The 13760-nt window shown below is 34.6% G+C and overlaps 2 long non-coding RNA genes across 2 annotated transcripts; both read right to left on the bottom strand.

The window, feature by feature from the left end:
* Positions 1-8823: 8823 nt before the first annotated feature.
* On the bottom strand, positions 8824-9266 carry LOC141659653 (uncharacterized). Its single transcript, XR_012549851.1, has 3 exons — positions 9163-9266; positions 9014-9080; positions 8824-8922 (listed from the first exon to the last, which is right to left on the bottom strand). It is a non-coding gene; the product is annotated as an uncharacterized LOC141659653 (long non-coding RNA).
* Positions 9267-9761: 495 nt separating this feature from the next.
* LOC141724650 (uncharacterized) lies at positions 9762-10856 on the bottom strand. The gene is made up of 3 exons (XR_012576837.1): positions 10402-10856; positions 10032-10307; positions 9762-9920 (listed from the first exon to the last, which is right to left on the bottom strand). It is a non-coding gene; the product is annotated as an uncharacterized LOC141724650 (long non-coding RNA).
* Between the last annotated feature and the right edge of the window lie 2904 nt (positions 10857-13760).

The raw sequence follows: 13760 nt of genomic DNA, 5'->3' as shown, positions 1-13760 counted from the left end.
ACTTTAGGAAATATATCCAAGAGAACTTTGAGAAAGCATCTACAATTACTAGGCAAAATCTTTTCCTTGAAATGGACAACACATTGACTGGTCCAAACAAATCCATGTGTAGTAGTTGCAAAGGTTTTTCAATTGTTGAATCAAGTTTCTTCCTGAATGATGCTTTAATCTGCTTCCCTTTTTGGCAGGCGTCACACAGTCCATCCTTAGAAAACTCCACTAGAGGAATGCCTCTAACCAGTTCTTTCTTTACTAGCTCATTCATGGTCTTGAAGTTTAAATGGGATAGTTTCTTGTGCCATAGTCAACTTTCATCCTGACTTGCTTTACTGAGAAGACAAGTAACAGATTGTGCATTAGATGAGTTGAAATCAGCTAGGTACACATTTCCTTTTTGCACACCAGTGAGAACCACTTTGTTGCTTCTTTTGTTAGTCACAACACAGGCTTCTGAGTTGCCTTTTTCCACTTAACAAGAAATGGCATATTATAATCAACAGGAAATGGCATGCTATCACAAGGCATGCTAAGTGGCATTTGTGGCATACTAAATGCAGCATAATAAGAATTAGGTGCAAATGGCATATTAGCAAATTGTGCATTCATCTTCTATGTAGACATAGCATTCATAGGCATGGGAGGCATGGCATTTATGTTGGGAAAGTGAGGTGGCACAGTCATGGAAGTAGGCATGGCAGATTTGCAATTAACAGACAAATGATTTACACTACCACACTTGATACAGATTTTTCTTGGAGCATATTTATCAGGTGTGTAGTTATTGTGTTTGTTAATTCCTACTTTACCATTTCTATTCTTTTTCTTATTAGCCTCTGTTTTAACCTCAATCTTTTCAAGTCTGTCACTTAATTGTTTGACAGTCATGTGACCAACATTAGCCTTTTTCCCTTTCTTAACTTGACTCGATTCTCCTGGAACAAAGTTCTTGGAAACAGATCCATACTTTTCATTAAGCTTAACAAGTTTGGCTTTACTGATAGGCTTGCTTACAGCCGATGGATGAGGATTTTCATCAGTTGACGGATAACCCTTTTTGTTATCCGACGGATGACCCTCATCATCCGTCGAGTCTACATCTGTTAGCACTCCATCCACCAAATTTGGTTCTAGTCTCTCCTTGTTCTTTTTCCAGGCTGCATCACAGAAGGACTCGATTCCTTGAACTTTGGTGATTTGAGCATGGACATCTCTAGATATTTTCCATGCCTTAATCACCTCATGTTCACGCTCGAGCTGCTTCTTCAAAATTTCTTCTTTCTTCAAGGACTCGGTTAATTCCTCCTTGACAATCTTACACTCAATTTTTAATTTTTTAAAATCAATGAACTGAGACTCTAGCACATTATTTCTCTCACTCAAAAACAAATTGTTTTCTTTGATTTTAGCATTTTCTTTAGTAAGAGACTTAAGTGTAACACACAAATGATATAACTCTGTAGACATGTCATTTATAGCATCATTACACTCAGCTTTAGATAAATGTGCAAGGTTTGTAGTAATTACCTGATTACTTGAAGAACTTATTTCTGTTTCATCAGACTTGGCCATTAGGGCTAGATTAACATAGTTGACATCTTCATCTTCATCTAGACCATCTGCTACCCAATCGTTTTCTTGTGTAAAGAAATCCCTTTCCTTTTGTTTGAGCAGCTCAAAGTATTTTTGCTTATAATCCACAGGCTCAAACTTTTTCTTGCTGGAATCTGACTTTCTACACTCACTAGAAAAGTGCCCTGCCAAGCCACATTTGAAACATTTAAATTTTGATTTATCCAGCATGTTTCTATTTGGCTTGGCTGCTCCAAAGTTCTTTTTAAACTTGAGCTTGGCAAATCTTCTGGAAAGAAATGCTAAATGTTCATCAATGTCTTTCATGTCATCTTGGCTCAAAGAATCTTCACTTTCTACTGCAAGCCCCTTGCCCTTGTTTTCACAGACACTTGAAGTTGATTCAATAGCTTCCATCTTCATCTCCTTCTCCTTCTCTAACTCAGCAATTAGTGCAATGGACCCTCCTTTCTTCTTTCCTCTCTCCATCCTCTCATCTTACTCTATTTCAAGCTCATATGTTTTCAAGATGCCATACAGTCTCTCCAAAGTAAACTCCTTATAATCTTGTGAGTTTCTCAATGAGACTGTTATTGGTTTCCATTCCTTTGGAAGAGATCTAAGGAATTTCATATTGGAGTCTTTTGTCTGATAGACTCTTCCATGCAACTTTAGAGCATTTAGCAGTTTTTGAAACCTACTAAAAATGTCAGTGAGTGACTCACTTTCTTCATTATGAAAATGCTCATATTGCTGAATCAGTAGCTGCATCTTGTTTTCTCTAACTTGCTCAGTGCCATCACAGATGATCTATATTGTATCCCAAACATCCTTGGCAGTTTTGCAGTTGATAATGTTGTCAAACATATCACCATCAACTCCATTAAACAGGATATTCATGGCCTTTTTATCCTTCCTGACTTGTTCAATGTCAGGGTCAGACCATTCATGCCTTGGCTTGGGGACAGATGGCTCATTTCCAGTTGCAGCTCTCATTGGTACATGAGGGCCTCTTTCTATGCAGTCCACATAGGCCTCATCTTGAGAAAGCAAATGAAGATGCATCTTTACCTTCCAATGATGGTAATTATCTTTATCCAGAAAAGGAATCTTGACTCCAACATCCTTCTTCTTCATCTTGCTGTATTGTTTTTATCTTTAAACTCTTTGTTCTTCAAGAGCTTGCTCTGATACCAATTGTTAGTCCCTTAACAATGTAACAAGAATTACAGAAGGGGGGTTGAATGGAATTCTTGGAACTTTTTCTTGAATAAAAATGTTCCAACTCAGATATATATATAAGTGTGAATTGATTAGCAGAATGCGGAATAGTTACTTGAAATGAATCAAAACACAAGTAATTAAAAACAAGAGTCTTTAAAAACTTTCTGGTGGATTTGAATGATTCCACCAGAGATATATAATATATATCAAGAGAACTCTGTGTGCAAAAAGCTCACAGCTGCTTACAAAATTATAACAACTAAGAATGAGAGAAATGCTAAGAATGCAGTTTACAAATGTTTCTCTCTTGGTTACTTACTTCCTTAGTTGCTATTCTATTTGTTGCTTCTTGGTTTATATATCACCAAGATTACAAAGCAATAAGACAAGATAATAAAACAAAAACTATCAAGTCTAATACAATGCTACTTCATTACTCTATTCCAGCATATTTGAATATCTTCATAATAGCATGGAAATGGCAATGCTTCTTTGTTCTCGAAACCTAGTTGAATAGGCTACCACATTCCATTTGCATACACTCGACGCATGTGACTGTGTTGTCACTGTCAACAGATATTTGAATTCTTTATCCGTCGGGTTCATGATCATCCGTCGAGTTAATGATCATCCGTCGGGTTGTTGATCATCCGTCGAATCCATTGTTGTTTATCCGTCGGATAGCAATCAGGCACTTGACTTCATTTCATTTATGCAGAATTACAAGACATCATCTATGTACAATTAACCAACTTATTCTGCATATCTAGTTAAAGTCAACATGACTTAGGTACTACTACAGATTCTAAACAATGTGTATGCAGAAATGTGCTACAGACTTATTGTTACATAAGCTACTCACTCGATGGATAATAAGTCATCATCCATCGGGACTAAAGTGAGTTATCCGTCGGGACTATAATCCTTATCCGGCGAGTGCTACATTTTCACTAAGTAAAATCTACCAAGGTGTTTTGTTAATAAAATCATCAAGTTCACATTATATACACAACAATATATATATGTATATATATATATATTTATATGTATATATATACTTTTCTATAACTATTAATCGGATAAGGTATATTCGATAGTTTTGAATAATAATCAAACTTATTTTCGATTATTCAAATAAAGATCGTACTTTCGTATAAGTATATCTTTTGTTATTCATTATTCATTTCAAGTATGAGTTTTAAAACTTCTACTTCAATTATTTTTATAAAGATTATCCTTATGGGAATATTATTTAAATAATAATCTTCAGATATTTTCTAACATATCGGGAATGATTTATTTTATTAAATCATCATTACTCTAAACAGTATTTAAAATATATTCGAGTCTTCAAAATGTTTTTAAAAGTTAGAGTGGATCCCAAAACTCATTTTCAGATTTAAGATCTTCCTTTCGAAGGGGACTTAAATACTCGCTCAAAACCTAAGGGATCCGGCTCCGTGGTGTATTTTTGGAGCAACGAAGTTGCTAACTTGATAAAAGAGTTTGATTACTTGCCCAATATTCGGGAAATAAGCCCAATCAAAATGCGTCGGCATAAGAAACATGGGCTCAGTGGGGGTCCATGAAAGTGTAAGTGGCTCAGTGGGAGTCCATCAATGCGTAAGTGACTGAGTGGCAGTCTAGCATAAGGTCCTAATGCGGCCAGGGTGATGACCAGTGGGGGATTCATCCATCTACTAGTAGAAAATGTGACTTAATTGGTATCCTTTCCTGATCAGTAAGATATCAGGTTTTTGCCAACGTTTCTTCTTTCCAAAATTCTTGGGAATGACAACTCTACTTATACTTTCATAGCAGAAGAGTGTATGAAATGTATATATATAGGTGTATATATATATCGGGACTAATGAAGTATCTCGTAACTTCATTCTTTCAAATAATATTTCAAAGATTGAATCTATTCAAGTCTTATCTTGTAGTCTCATCTATGGGATGAACTTTTGAAACTGATTATAGCTTGAACGGTGGTAGTTCGAGTAGTATTCGGAAAAGATATAAGTATATTGGAGTATCTTGTAACTTCATCTTTTCAACTTATATCTAGTTAATGATTATCTTATTCACGACTAAGATTTTCAGAAAAACGTTGAGACAGGGTTAGATATATGAGATCACCTTGCAACGATATTTTATACAGTTATAAACCGGAACTCTGTGTATATTATACATGTCATAGGATTTCAAAGATTTTGAAAAGTATATATGTATATATATACTGAATATTTTGCGACTTCGTCGCATTAAGATATCAAACTTGGTTCATTTTTGCTTAACCAAGACTTTCATGAGTACTATGAAAGTGCTTTATATTGTTAATTATTATACATGTTATTTCAGTGGGCTTGTTGCTCACCCTTGCTTTATTCTTTCATCACACAACAACAGCTAGACAAGATGAACAGGACCAAGCTCCCAATTCGCAAGCGGATAGGAAATGTTCCGCAGTTTCGTGTAGGCGTTGATGCCGTTGTAGCTAAGGTAGGAACTACCAATAGGCTAGGCTTTCAACTTTTGATGTACCAGACTTATGTATATTTATGAATTGTAATAATGGCAAAAAATATGTAAATTTATTCAGAAACCCTTTTGAGGTGTAGTGACTTATAATCGTGGAATAAAATGACTTGCGTTATTTTGGTATTCATCTCTGAGACTATAACTTATGGTGTGTATGTATATTGTGGGGTCACAGTACGCGATAATTGGTTATTTATTTAGATTAAGTGTTGTTAAGGGAAATGGAACTCGTGACAACCCAGATCCCCGACCCCAGATTTGGGGGTGTTACAATCTAACTCATCAAGGGTGTAGAATTTATCTTCCTCTAGCTCCAAAACAACTTGTTTTTGAGGTCCTTTGTTCTTTTGCTCCACAGCATGAACGACTGGAGCTTAAGCATCTTATTCATCTTCACTTGCTTCATTTTTATTAACAACTAAGGCACTGGAACCATCAACCACATGTCCTTGGTTTTCCTTTGATGAATTTCTTTGCAACATTTCAAGCTCATAAGCTTTCAAGATCCCATATAACACTTCCAGTGTCATTCTGCTCAAGTCTTTTCCTTCTCTAATAGCTAATATTTTTTGTTCAAGATGGTCAGGAAGAGCTAGCAAGAACTTTAGGTTACCCTCCTCAGCTTCATAATATTTATCCTGAAGTTGCAAGTCATTTATCAAATTGTTAAACCTTTCAAAAACTTTATCAATTCCTTCTTTTGGCTTTGCAATAAAACCCTCATACCGAGACACCAGTATTCTCCTTTGATTTGATCTTACTTCTTCTGTACGCTCACGCAGAATCTCAATCTTTTCCCAGATCTGTTTGGATGTGTCACAGTCGACAATATTGTTGTACATGACATTTTCAAGTGACTCTATCAGAAACTGCAGGCCATTATCCATAGAGACTTTTTCCTTTTCAGATTCAGTGTATTTTGAGGGATCTTTAGAAGCATAATGAGCTGGGATGACCATGTCTCCATCATTAGATTCCTCAACCCTTTCCATGGGAGTAAAAGGGTCATTCTTGAGAATCAGGATATACAGTCGATTGGCCATCCTTATGAACAACATCATCTTCTTTTTCAATTTGTATATTAGATTTTATCAAAGGCTAATATCTTGATATTGCTTATCTTTTGTACACTCATACTTCCAAGATATTTATCAGTTTACTTTCATATTTTGCTCTAATACCACTTGTTAGCTATCGAGTACAACACAGGGGGTGAATGTGTTTTCTGGATTTTAGCCTTTTTAAACAGTTTGGATTTTAGGTGAACACGGCAGTTTCTAACTTGCAGAGATATTGTGTTAGCAGAAATAAAACAACAAGCACAATATTTCAAAACTCACTTAATTTGTATTAATTAAGTTTGTCTTGCTAAAAATTTTGTGTTCTTAAAAATATTGTGGACTTTTCGAATGACTTCTCGATATTGCTTGCTCTGTGACTTGTAGATATCTTGACTTAAAATATTTTTCATTGAACAGTTTTATTCAACTCCAAGCTTCTTCACTTTTTTCCGAGGCATGATCATGGCTTGATCTTCTTCCAAAGTTTATTCCTTAGCTTGAATCTGTTTACAGAAAATATTCCAGTCTAATCTTCTAACCTTTTTACAGACTCAAGTAATACAATACAAAATACAAAATTGATTATCAACCAACTAAATCTCAGGGTTGTCAATGTGACTTAGTCTTGTTATCATACATGCATGTCTTGCACAACAACATCTCTGGTGGAAAGACAGATTCACCATAAAGTTTTGAAACTTGTGTTTATTTACTTTGTGTTAGTAGAATACTTTAAAAGTTTTATCTGCATTCTTGCATATTCACAAACACTGTTGTATATTTCAGAAAGAGTTTTTCTAGAAAATCAAAAAGTAACCAGAATTTTATTCAACCCCCTTATGTAATTATGTTGTTATTAAACCCTAAACCAAAACCCTTTTTCTAATGATTTGAAACTCAATGTGTATTGTGATAGTGATAGGGATGGGCACACTTCTACTGGTCATTCTGTAACTAGGTATTGTTTGTTTCTTGGTGGTGCGTTAGTTTCTTGGTAATCTAAGAAACAAAGTGTACTTCCCTAAACACTGCTGAAGCGGAGTACAAGACATTAGCTACTGCTACTACTGAAATTATGTGCACTACTAGAAATATGTCAATAGACATCAGTTATTAGTCGTTGTCTGAAAAAAATGGAACCGATGTCTTCATCGGTGTAGAGAAAAGTCCCACTTTTTAACATCGGTTAGTAACTGATGTAAAAGATATCTTTACACATCGTTTTTGTTAAACTGACTGATGTATTAACCATAATTTACAAGTAGAAGCTGTCAGTAGGTTTTGTATATTGGTAAAATTAGAGATTTTTAGCAAGTTAAACATATAATACATAAGGTGTTTACATGCATTTACATCATTTTTCTCACTCAAACTGATGTCTACTACTCTATTTTACATCAGTCAGGGTAGAAAAATGATGTTAAAACTAGTATAAACATCAATTTCTTAAGCCTGGACGTTGTGGGGTGTAGACTTTTACAACGGCTGCATGTAAAAAAGCGATGTGAAAGATTTTTATAGACATCAGTCCACTTTAGCTAACCGATGTAAGAACCTTTATACACAACGGTGAATAACTGATGTAAAATGTGTACAGTTTTTTTACCATATAGACATCTATTTTGAAATCAGTTTTTAGCCATTGTGTATAACCTTAACATCAGTTAGAATAATTATTTTTCGTTGTTGTTGTGTGTTTATTACATCGGTTTTTTGCAAATATACAGAAAAGAACTGATGTTAAAGGTTATTAAAGACATCATTTTTCTGTAGATACAAACAATTCAACTGATGTTTTTGCTTACTATAGACATCGAATTTTAGGTTTTTGTCTGATGTGTTATGTTTGTACATTTAACTAGCCAAATTAAACAAACCTCAAGCAAATCCAAATCCAATTGCAAAAAAAACCAAAAAAATACCAAAAGCAGACCCAAAAATGGTCGCAACTATATAATACGTTAGCTCTGTGCCATTGCTACATTCGACCAACAAAATTAAACTACAAATCGCAACATCCACAATCTACAACATTTCAGAATAACTTAGCTACTATATTTACTAATTATCCCCTATATTCCAACTAGCTAGTCCAGATCAACATAAACCAATAGTTATAAGTACCAACATAACATTACAAGTACCCGAAATAAAGTTCAAAGATCATCTGATAGAAGGCATTGAAATAAAGGCAGAGTAATGTGGTCGGTCATCATGGTCGATCATCATCGACTACACAAATTCTTGGATATACTGAAGAGTCTCGAACCGCACTTCATCCAGCTGCTCTTTTGTGTATGACTTCCGACACTTAACTCCCCACTGTGAAAATTACACGAAGTCATAAAACATTGTAAAAATTAGCACAAATGCAGATTCTGAACTTGTAAATCGCTACATTCAATCGAAACTGTCAATTAAAGCATACCTTCGATAAGAATTTCATTTCCTTATCTTCGTATATATCTTTTATATATCTCACGACAACATAGCCACATTCACTTCCACCCGGTTGTTTTGGTGATCCCTATTTCAATAATAAGAAATAAGTGAATAGTCGATCAAACAATAATAAAAATAAGAAAAAATTAAACTACGAAGAATGCATAACTACTTACAATGAGATTTTTAATTGTAGGATTTTTGTTCACACGCCCTATTTGTGCATTGTAAGATCTAATGGCTCTGTATAAGGGAACCAGTAATGTCAAACCCAAAAAATCATAAATATAAATTATATATATATATATTGATAGTACTGTATTACCCCACTAAGGCTTCTTCAAGTGCAGTAAAGCGCTTTTGATGAGGCAGCGGATTAAGAATAAATATTTCAGATTCCCAAATCATGGTCAATATCCAGTGGTAACTATTTAATTACCAAAAATTAAATCAAAGTGAGAATTTAAAAAATATAGGAACATGTGCATTGTACAATAATTTGTACTAACTATATATCTCACAAAAATTTACCTTTCATTATGAGGCAGGAGAAATATGCGCGAGGGTCCGGATCTCATCCTTGTAATGATATAATTCTGAAAATCATCATTGAGTTTAAATGTGGCTGATGGATCGAGAAAGACAAACATATATGAATGTTTTCTTTTACGAACCTCCGTCTGCAAATAACTGCAAAAAAATATATAAGTAGTATGCATTATAATTAGGTCCTCCCAATATATTTTAGATATACGAGACAAGATTCATCAGCTAATAAAAAACAACTTACGCCATATATGTGGATATGGCGGCATGGCCAATCATTTTAAACTCCAACAAGGCCATTACGTTCTCATGCAACAAATATATCAATTTCTCGACTCTGAACACCTTTTCACCACATGGAATCTGAATTGAGTCATTAGCTTCTTTCATAATTGTGACTGCATATTTGTACAACAACATGAAACGCCGAGGAATATTTTCACTTGGCTGCAATTTCTTCATCTGGGAATGTATTTTTTAATACACATTTTCATTCTTCGGCGGCTTCCGTGACTTTACTGCTTCATTTTTATTTTTCTACAAAATAAATAAAAGATGATCAAAAACTATATCTAATAAAGACATTTCACTCCTTAAATTTCTACAAAAAAATAATAGGGACTAACAATATACAACTATCATGTATACCTCAAGATTGCGGCCGGTGACAGGGGTAAAGATGACCATATCTTCAGGCCATGCCAACAGAGAACCAACTGCTTGGCGGATTGTCTCTATTTCACCAGCTATTGGGACCGGGACCAAGACATCTTCCTTAATGATTCCGTTCACTTGAACACGCACATATCCTGGTTGCAGAGGCACCCCATGTACTGAGCTAGACATTCCATCTTGGGGGAAAACCATACCAAACGCAACTACATTCTCAATATTGTCCACTGCCAACTCGCACTTTCGCGGTTCCTAAATTTAAAATTGACAGGGCACATGTTATATTATGTTGTTGTCATCATAAATCAACAATACTTGACTGACCATTATATAAACTATATTTTACCTTTTTTTCGGGGGGCGAAGGCTCCAAATGATCAAGAGCAACACAATCATCTTCATTCTCATCCACTGTCAATTTTTTTCAATTTCAGGAAATAATTTATGCTTGATTTCATTAACCTCTTCGTTTTCTCGTACTCCACAACTTGCTTTGTCAGAAATTGGCGATTGCAATTTCGATGCAGTAACCACTGCTTTCAGCTCAGACTTCAGCTCCGTAATCTGTGACATGAACTCCATTTTCGTTTGCTCAAACTCATTCTTTGTTTTCTCAAACTCAACTTTGGTGATTCTGGTCCTTTTATCTTTTCCTTTTTGCAATTTGAAGTATGCTGTCGGAGTTACAAAGCTTCCGACTCCCCGAACCCGACCTGAATGCTCGGGAGTATTCAGTGATACAGACAGCACATCTTTACTTCCATGTGGAATGAACTCACCCTTGAGCTTCTTTTATATCAAGTCATCCTGTTAGGACATAAAAATTAGTATAGAGCACTTGCAAGAAAAACAGAGTACTTGCAAAAATAACACAGAGTACTACTAAAAAGAAAGTTAAATAAAAAACTTACAATTCTTTCAAATGTCTCCTCCAAATCATCATTAATAACAGTGCCCTCTGAGGGTGTACGAGCAATTTTCGAAAATATGGATGCATTGGGTATTTCATCAGGCTCCAACCGCCCTGCTTTCACCTATTTTTGAAAAAATAAAAAACATTAAAAAACATGCTCCAGTTATGAAAATTATAAAAATAATATTAAATTCTTACTTCTTCTTCTTCCAAGCCGATGTATCCTTTCCTTGAGGTTCGGTGCGGATATTTTCGCTCACTTACTCTCTCACTTTGCTCTTTGCTAAGACTCTGCATAAAAATCATCATATTGTGAAATTCATATCAACGTAATTAGTTACAACATGAAGAGCAAAGTAAAGCAGTCTACAAAATTAAGCAGATACCTCCCAACTTTCAGAGCTCCTCGTTGCAACAAACTTTCTCCAAGCGTCCTTACCAACATAGGCATACTTTTTAGTGGGATTCCTTAATTAGCTATGTGTTCAAGTAATTTAGTACACAAGGAAAAGAGTAAAGGCAAATTTAAAAAAAAAACCATGGAAGTCTGTTACTTTTTAGAGTAAGAGTGAAACATTGCAATTGTGAGTCATAAACTTAAGTTGTCGGTGATGTTTTAAACATAAAGTTGGCTTCACACTATGCAGCATACCAAAACCAATAACATATAAAGACCAAAACCAAAATTTATACACAAAACCAATAGAACAAACACTATCATTAAATTTTCAGAACCAAAAGAAGTTAACAAACATACAATATAAAGACAAACATACCATATCACACATTTATCACTTTAAAAAAGAAAAAACATACAATATCATACACATCATATAAAGATAAAGACATGCAGGTACATACAATATAATGCCATACAACATCATACCTAATTTATACATATCATACCTAATTGGTCCAAAAATCCCCAATTTTTAAAATCCCCAACTAAACAAGTTCGAACAAAATTAGGGTTCATAGAGAGCTTACCAAACCAGAGCAAAGGAGTTGGTGCTTCGATTCGACTCAAGTCTAGCTTCGGCTCAAACCCAGCTTCGACTCAACCCTAGCTTCGATTGGAGCTTCAATTGAGCTTCGATTGTGAGCTTCAAACCTAGTAGTTTCGATTCTTTCAGTTTGTGACTTCGATTGTGAGCTTCAAATGGCTTCGATTGCTTCAGTAGTGAGAGTAGTGAGAGTTCATTGGAGAGTGGTGAGAGTGGTTGAGAGAGTCGGGGTGAGAGAATGTGGGAGTTATGTTTTTTAGTTTTTAATTTCATATTTTTAGTTTTTAGTTTTATGTTTTTTGTTTTTTGTTTTTTATTTGGGGGGAATGTTGGTGAAATATTTTGGGGGAAGTGAATTTGTCTAGGGGGGAAACAAATTTGGAGGGGGAACATATACACTACTTAAAACATATACACTACTTAAAATATAAACAGGAAAAGACACGGGCTGATTTAGCGTGCTTTTTTTCAGCTTACATTAGACATCGGTTGAACTACAAATCGATGTCTATATAAATCATAGACATCGGTTTTATTGGGACCGATGTTGATAGTACTCTTTTACATCGGTTGCACCAACAACCGATGTCTAAAGGGCGATGTCTATTAACAGATTTCTAGTAGTGGTGGCTCCAATTTTTAGTGACCGGTCTTCAGATTCCTTTTTTTAATGTTGTTTCCGTCTTTTGTGATAATCAGGCGGCTATTGATATTGTTTTAAATCCGGTCAGTCATTTTCGTACGAAACACATTGAGATGAATTGTTCTTTAAGTAAGTGAAAAGATTCAGGAGATGTCTTTACTAAAGGTCTGGGTGCTTCTGCGCATTAGTATATTTGTTAAGTTGGGTTTACACAATTCTTGTATTACTTCTTGTGTGATTCCAACCGGTGGGAGGAGTAATGGAACTAAAGAAGAACATGGTGTAACATTCTTATGCTATGATGACCCCTGGTGTCAAGCGTCAATACAAAACTCTTATAAATTGTGCCAGAGCTTCTCAAATCAACTCTAGTTTGTTAAAATGTTGTGGACTTAATTTGTAATATTGCTTTGTTGAGTTGGTTAGTACACTTGGTCAAATAGTTGACCAATAGACTGTCCAATAGACTGTTCGTATAAATACCAGTTTGTATGAACATTTATTACATTAATTAATCATTCATGTTGTATCAACTATCAAAATAACACTTATATTTTGTTACATGACTTTTAACTTCTTTTAATTTCATTAGCATCATTTGTGAAATATGACTACAACATATATAAATTAGTAACGAATTAAAAATGAAAAAGGTGGTTTGATACTAACAAAAGAAAGATGGGACATATAAATAACTATTTTTTTTATTATTTAGGTAAATAATAAAAAGTTATTCACACTTTTTTTTTATTAACCGTGGAATTGCACGGGGACTAATCCGGTCATAATTACATGACCAACCCGTCAATCCAAAAATAAATACCCCGTCCCACTTTTTCATATTTTCAAAAAAAAAATCTCTCTCTCAAAATTCAAGGTGTCCCCTCTCTCTGTCAAATTAAAGAAAATAAAATGCCTTGCTTTGTATACTCCATGGACTTTGATGTTTACCTACCACTAGCAGTACTTCTGATCTAAACTTTTAATAAAATGCAATAAAAGTCTTTTATTGCATTTAATCCCATCTATAATTTAGGGCATAATCTGCGTACTTGCATAATAACATAAATTTTGTTAGAAAAAAATGATGTGTTATACTGTCGGTGGAAAATACAAAACAATAGACACATTTGTCTAAACTAAGA

This window comes from Apium graveolens, chromosome 5, assembly GCF_009905375.1.
Source record: "Apium graveolens cultivar Ventura chromosome 5, ASM990537v1, whole genome shotgun sequence".
Lineage (NCBI taxonomy): Eukaryota > Viridiplantae > Streptophyta > Magnoliopsida > Apiales > Apiaceae > Apium > Apium graveolens.
The sequence above is the reverse complement of the archived record's forward strand: the minus strand, read 5'-3'. Positions and strand labels throughout refer to the sequence as shown.